Genomic DNA, 8,177 nt, shown 5'->3' on the forward strand with positions numbered 1-8,177 from the left:
CCGCTTTCTCCCTTGAATAGCAACACAAAAGGCAGGAATAGTATTCACAACTTCAAATGTCTGAAATAGCACACAACAAAATTCATGTCAATCACTGTCACTTTCACTTTTATTCTCTCACTGATTTTTTCTTTTCCTCGGACAAAAGTAGTAGAGAAAACAAATCAATCACTAGTAGAAAAAGGGGCTTCCGTCCCAGCTCAATTTACACATTAGTCCCGGTTCCATTACGAACCGGGACTAATGTTAGCATTACTCCCGGTTCGAACGGCAAGGACGCCGGTCGGTCATTAGTCCCGGTTCAAAAGGGACCTTTAGTCCCAGTTCGTGTCTCGAACCGGGACTAAAGGGTTTGGAGGCTTTAGTCCTGGTTCGTGTCTTGAACCGGGACTAAAGGGTAGACCTTTAGTCCCGGTTCGAGACACGAACCGGGACTAAAGGGGTTTTGTATTTTTTTTTCCTGTTTTTAAATTTTATCTCTGTTTGTAGTTTCTGTTTTAAATTGCTTATATCTTTTAGGATATTTAAAAAAAATTGAGTGATTCTTTTTGCATTAGATTCAAAATTTTGTCTAGTTTCTGTTTGTGCAATTAGTTTTTAAATTTGAATGGTTTAAATTTGAATATGTTCAAATTTGCTTCAAACCCAAATTGTGAATAACTTGAGTTTACAAATAGTTTTTAATTTAATTCTTTTTTCTCCTAGTCATCTGTTAGATTGTTATCACAATAAGATTTATTTGGTTATTTTTAGAATAATTTAAATTTGGATTTTAATTAAAACAATATTGTTTTGCTTATATAGTTGTTTTAGTCATTTAATTGTTGTTTTTTATTATTTTTAGTTAGTACTTTCTGTAGATTTTAACATGTTATAGTATGGTGCATATTGAATGCATAAAAAGTATGGAATTAAAATCATTTTAATAAAATGCCTTTGTAGCAGATGGGTTTTTGTCTGAAACCTTTATACTTCGAAGGATGATCCAATTTGTACAAGAAGTGCATCCAGTTTTTATCGTAACTCTTTCAACTTTTTAGCACATGACATGTGGGTGAAACTATGATACCATGCCAACTTTCAACCTTTTCAGAGTTCATTTGTAGTGCTTTTCAATTTCAGGGTCAATTACCTCAAAAAATTAAGTAAATGCATGAAAAATACCAAATGAAGTCAGAAAATATTGAAAATTTATGATGTGGCTTTAAATGGTGTATTTTAAACACACAAAAAGTATGGACTTCAAATAAGTTCAAAAAAATGAAATCCCTTTGCAATAGATGAGTTTTCATTCGAAACCCTGATACTTCGAAAGAGATTGTTCATTTTGTACACAAAGTGCATCCAGTTTTTGACGTAACCCTCTCAACTTTTTAGCACATGCTATGTGGGAGAAATGATGATACGATGCCAAGTTTCAACCTTTTCAGAGTTCATTTGTCGGGCTTTTCAATTTCAAGGTCATTTAGGTCAAAAAATTATTAAATGCATGAAAAATAGCAAATGAAGTTATAAAGGGTCGAAATTTAGGATGTGGTTTTGAATGGTTTATATTGAATGCACAAAATGCATGAAATGTATGAAGTTTAAATAAGTAAAAAAAATAAAATATCTTTCTAGCAGATGGGTTTTCGTCCGAAACCGTGATACTTCGAAGGAGATGGTCCAGTTTGTACACGAAGTGCATCCAGTTTTTGTTGTAACCCTCTCAACTTTTTAGAACAAGCTATGTGGATGAAATGATGATACCATGCCAAGTTTCAACATTTTCAGAGTTCATTATAGTTCTTTTCAATTTCAGGGTCATTTAGCTCAACATAGCAAATAAAGTTAGAAAGGGTTAACTCTCGCTTGGTTAACCTTAGTTGTGATTCTGGCGGGGACGGTGCTAGCAAATGTAGTCGACGGGTATGATTGGACTCTTGGCTAACGGGGGATTCTGAAATTTTCAAACTCTACCCTCCCTGGACCGTCTTTTTTAGTTTTGTAGAAAATAAACAAAAATGCTAAAATCTTCAAAAAATAAAATCCTTTGAGATGTAGTTAGGTTTTAGTGCCTAGTTGGTATACAAATTTTGAGATATGAATTTTGACCTTTTTTCAAAAAAGGGAAAAATGTAAAACGGCCATAACTTTTGCATACGACGTCAAAAAAAAAATTAATATATCAAAAAAAACTAGAGAAAATTGGGAATCGATTTCACCGGGGCTTGCCCGGTGAAGTTTTCTCACATGCTCAAAATTCCAAATGTCAAAAAAGTTATGGCAAAAAGAAGTTTTTCCACAAAAATAAGAAAAAATAATTTTATTTAAAATCTTTAGGTTGTTTTCATTGAAATTCACTATTATTATTACTTATTTTGTTTATTTTAATAATTCTTTGAATTCAAAAAATTAAATCATGTGACATGACATCAAACCCTAGGTTGTTTAGGATTGATAGCTTACTATTGTCAGAAGAACAGCAAGTGCAGACTTGGCAACTAGGGGCGATAGAACCTGGAAGTTAAGCGTGCTCGGGCTGAAGCAGTGAAAGGATAGGTGACTGGCCGAGAAGTTAGGCGATTTGAAATGAGTAATCTACGCTAGAGCAGTGAGGATGGGTGATTAGAGATTAAATTGTCAAATAAGTCAAAGATTTAAAAATTGAAATAAAACATAAAAAGAAATCAAAGAATATTCAAAAATAAAATTTGAAAAATAAATAAAAAAGGTACCTTTTTGGGTCAAACAAACAAAATAAACAGACGGATCCTTTAGTCCCGGTCCGTGTTAAGACCCGGGACTAAAGGGCCTGCCCCTGAGGATGCTCCGAGGCGCCCACGTGGAGCACCTTTGGTCCCGGCTTGGAACAGTAGGCCTTTAGTCCCGCCTCTTTGGTCCCGGTTGGTGTACCGGGACTAAAGCCCCTTTACGGACCGGGACTATAGGCCCTGTCCCCACTAGTGAATACAACTTCAGCAACAACAAAAAATTGGAGGAATCTCACTCTCGGAATCGAACCTGATGTAGTCTCTGGATTCAGCCGGCCATCGTGATCTGTAGCGGCATAACCGTCATTTCGAGAACTTCACTTTTTCTATTTTCTAGAAAGGTTTGAACGTGGCACTAAACCGGTAAAGGGGGATCGGGGGAAGGTGAAAAGTTCAAGTTCATTCCTCCCTCTAATTCCATCTCAGCCTATCCGTAACGGCGCGTACAACACCAAGACCTTCGTCGTCAAGTGTCGTCTGCGACCTTACCTGGGCCTGGCGGCTGGGAGCCATGAGGGTCCGAGCTCGCATGCCGCCCTCTGCGATGTATTACGTCGTTGTTCTCGTCCGTCCGAGCTCATGCATGGGCGGTGAGTCCAGATCTAACGTGACCGGCCAACCCGACACATACTGGTGGGCGCCATCATCTTCCTCCAGGGATGGTTCACCTACTACATCCTCATCTTGGTCGTGCTCGAGGAGGCAGATCTGGCGCTGCACATCCGCGCCCACCACGTCCTCCTCGCTGCCATCCTAACCATCGTCGTCGTAGTACTCCTCGTCCTCGCCCTCGCCCTCGAGGAAACCTTCGTCGTCCCCATGGCCATTCCACTCAGCCTCATCGCTGTCGGGGAGCGGGATGACGAGGTGGAGGCACGCCTGCTCGTAGGCGTGGAGCCTGTAGCGGACGCGCACGAGGTGGCGCACCGTCGTCGATGAGGCCACGAAGGTGGTCGATCTCGGCGGCCTTGAGCGCCAAAGAGGCGAAACTGGCGGAGCTCCATCTGGACCTCAACCTTCTCCCTCTGTTGGCTGCGGTGAGGCGCTCCTCCTCCATCCCGCCCTGCAGCATCGTCGTGGTGGCCTTTACCGCCGCTAGGGCCTCCCACAGTGTCGCGGTCTCCTCCTCCGCCTCCATCCATGTCGCCCCCTCTTCCTCTCTGTCCCCGCCCCTCTTCTCCCCCTACCCGCCCCCGCCAATCTTTTGCCCGTCCAGCCTCCACTTCATGGAGCGCCGCCATCAGACTGCCGCGGACGGGCGAGGAACAACACGAGAAGGTGAATTACGCTAGGATGGCCGGAGGTGGAGGATGCCGGGATATGGGGGGCGGTGGAGAGATGGGATCCGGGGGGAGGGGGCGGCGTGCGGCGGCGGGTTTGGATCTGGATTGGATAGGGGGTGTTCCTGTTAAAAACGAAACGTTATGTGAGTAAAAACAGGACTGTGGGTTAATTATCATAAATTAGGAGGGCTTTTTGCAAAAACGGCGGCGGCGGGTTTTCCGAGAGAAGCGATAGCCTCTTTATTATTAGATAAATATATGATGGCTTTGACCTCTTAATTAATACTTCTAGTAATATATGTTGGAAAAATCTATCTAGAAGCGCCTGAACATTCGGTGCGGCGGGTCATGCATGTATGCATGCATGATGTCATTGGATTAATTCTAAACGATCGGAATTCAAAAACTTTTATCTCTTAAACCGTTCATTCGATCGATGATCTGTTTTCGCCGTCGACTTTGTTTCGACGAAATCTTCAAAACTAGATCCCATCTTGACATGTTTCGACAACTTTTTTTTCTCGTATTTACCATATTTGTTGCACTTACTTGTCATATTAGTAAGTACTTACTTGTCTGATAAAAAATAACTTAATCGTCATTTTCTTAAAAATTGTGTATAGATATAACATCTCGACATAATCAAAATGACAAGCACAAACAACTTTTTTTAGGAGATTACGGACAAAAATATGACAACTCAACATATTTTAAACCGGTGATCACAAAAAATCTTTTTAAATCATCGTTTCTAAATATGACAGCTCGGCATAGTTCAACTCACATCACACAAAATAGTTTTTTGATAAAATTGTATGTAAACATGATAAGTTGGCATATTTAAATTGGCAACACACAACCTATGACATCTTTTTATATTATGTATAATAAAAACTGCTACAAAGCTTTGTACAAAACAGCATTAAAAAGTGTCAATCAAGTTAATTTTCTCATGCAAGTAAGTGGTTAATAATATGGCAAGTCGGTCAAAAAATTATGGCAAGTATGAATAGAAAATAATAATTGACAGAGCATGTCGACATGGGATCTAGTTTCGAAGAACTCGTCGCGAGAAAGTCAATGATGAAAGCAGATCATCGATTGAATTAACGGTCTTGTAGATAAAACTTTTTGAATTTCAAACATTAATGAAAATCTTTGTTGACTTCATCCATGCATGCATAGGAGAGAGAGGGGACTAGCCGCATTATGGCAATACTTAGCTTACGTTTTAAGTGATAACAATACTTAGCTTAGTAGTATTAATAGATCATGCCTTTTTTATTTTTCTTTAACCGCTTTGTACATGTCAGGGTGGAGTTGCACTGCACGTATACCGCTTCACTACATATGCATGTGATGCGAGCTGGCACATGCATCGATACGGTCCACCGGCGCATGCCATTTTTGCATGAGACAACTAGCTAGCGGCCGCCGTACGGGAGTGCTAATTTACGGCGCCGCTAGGTAGTGCAGTCCATATATGTTTCTTTTCTAATATGGTATTAGAGTCCTAGGTTTTTTTTTCCGCGTGCAACTCCAGATACAGCCGCGTGCTATTCCCGATCCAATCTGCTAGCCGCCGTTGCTCTCTTTCCTGCCGGCCGTGATTTTTGTTTTCGCCTATGTCCATCTCCAGATACAGGCGCTTTATGTCCATGCTAGCTAGCTGATACATTGCTGTGTTGGATCCTAACGAATTGCGCCCAGATCGATCGAGCCACTGGCTGCTTTCCTCCAAGGTCGCCGCCGACCATTTGTCTTCCTCCGCGACTGCCGGTCGCCGGGCTCGTCCGTGGCTCCGTGCCGCTGCTGCCTTCTGCAGCACCGTGGTTCCTACCTGCCGCTCATTGCTGCAGAGACTCTTGCCGCACATGGCGGGCGCACCACCTGGGCCAGCCCGGTTGGTTTTTTTGTTTCTGTTGCAATGTTCTTTTTTTATTTCATTTTCCTCTTCTTTTTTGCATTTTAAGCATTCTTTTAATTTGAAGAACAATTTTAAAAAATTGTGAACAAATTTGGAAGCGTGAACAATTTTTTAAAGCATTAATAGTTTTTAAATCTTGAGAATAAAATTTTGAAAACCCCTAAAAAATTTGTAAAAATAAACAATTTTTTCACACAAATATTTTTTGAATTTTGAGAACAAATTTTATAACCAAAAACAATTTTGAAAAATCCGTCGAACATTTGTTTTCGCCTATGTCCATCTCCAGATACAGGCGCTTTATGTCCATGCGTGAATTGTTTTTTGAATCTTGAGAATATAATTTTGAAAAGCAAAACAATTTTTAAAACAGGAATATTTTTTGAATTTTGAGAACACATTTGGAAGCACGAGAACTTTTTGAATATTGAGAACCAAACTTTGAAAAGGAGTAAAATTTTCAAAAACCCCGAACAGATTTGAAAGCACGAACAAATTTTTAAATCACAAGTATTTTTTGAACTTTGAGAACAAATTTCAAAATCGAGAACAACTTTGAAAAAATCATGAATAAATTTGCTAGCGCGAACAATTTTTTAAAGCACAAACATTTTTTGAATCATGAGAACAAAATTTGGAAAAAGAGAACAATTTTGAAAACCCTGAACAAATTTGAAATCACAAACAAATTTATAAATCATTAAAAAATTGAACTTTCAGGATAAATATTGAAATCGAGATCGATTACGAAAAATCGTGAAGAAATTTGGAAGCGCGAACATTTTTTTAAAGCACGGACATTTTTTGAATCTTGAGAACAAAATTTTGAAAATCGAACAGTTTTGAAAAACCCTGAACAAATTAGAAAGTGCGAACAAATTTTTAAAGCACGGATATTTTTTCAATTTTGAGAATAAATTTTGAAACCGAGAAATTTATTGAAAGCGCGAACAATTTTTTAAGTCACTAGCATTTTATAAATCTTGAGAACAAAATTTTGAAACGGAGAACAAATTTGGAAGCACAAACAAATTTTTAGAGCATGAACATTTTTTGAATTTTTAGAACAAGTTTTCAATCGAGAAGATTTTTGAATAATTCTGAACCAATTTAGAAGCCCCAAACAATTTTCTAAAGCATGCAGATTTTTTAAATCTTCAGAACAAAAATTTAAAACGGTAAACAATTTTAAAAAACATCGAGCAAATTTGGAAGCCTGAACAATTTTTTAAAATAGGAACATTTTTTGAATCTTGAGAACAAATTTCGAAACCGGGAGCAATTTTGAAAATTCCTAAACAAATTTGGAAGCGCGAACCATTTTTTAAAGCACGAATATTTTTTAGTCTTGAGAACAAAATTCTGAAAACGAGAACAAATTTGTATCTTTAGAACAAATTTTGAAACTCAGAATTTTTTTTCTAAAATATAGAACATTTTTTTAAATTGATAACATTTCTAAAAATCCATTTTTTTTTGAAAATCCAGAATATTTTTTCAAACGGAAACAAAAAAAATAAAGAAAAATGAAAAAGAAAAAAACCTTGTTTAGGGAACCTTCTAGAAGTTTCCCAAAACCAAAAAAACTGGCTGGAAACCTCTACTACGTTCCGAAAACCGGGGCGCTGCAACCCCTCTAAATGGGCCAGCCCATTTGGAATCGATCCCCCTCCCGCTGTGTGCGAAGCCCCAACACCGCTTGGCACACAGCGGCAAATAGGGTTTTCTCCTCGGATGTTCGTCTGCTTGATTGATTCGAGTCGTCTCAGTTGTTATGCTTCGTCTTGGGGCTTGGTTTTGGCTTGACGCCTGATTCATTTGGTTGTTATGTGATCATTCTGCTATTTCTTTCATAAAAAGAGAGAGAGAGAGAGAGAGAAAGAGAAAATATGTTTTCGTCGGGCTTGTGTCTCCGTCGCTCCCCGCACACTTTCCATATATTGATCTGGTCTCACACATGCATCATCGCTTGGTGCTTGCTGTCCGTCCGTGTACGACGTTGTTCCTTCCGAGTCTTTAACAAGGCTGTGTTGGTTGCTATTCGACGACTCTTCTCACAACTTCTGCCTGCGATGGTGGTGCCTGCTCTACGCCAACTCCTCTCGTGGCTTCCGTGCGCGTCGGTGACCGCTCTACGCCGACTCCTCTCATGGCTTCCACGTGCGACGGTGACCGCTCTACAGCGACTTCCCTGATGGCTTCCATGCGTGGCAG

The sequence above is a fragment of the Hordeum vulgare genome, chromosome 7H (genome assembly GCF_904849725.1).
Source record: "Hordeum vulgare subsp. vulgare chromosome 7H, MorexV3_pseudomolecules_assembly, whole genome shotgun sequence".
Classification (NCBI taxonomy): Eukaryota; Viridiplantae; Streptophyta; class Magnoliopsida; order Poales; family Poaceae; genus Hordeum; species Hordeum vulgare.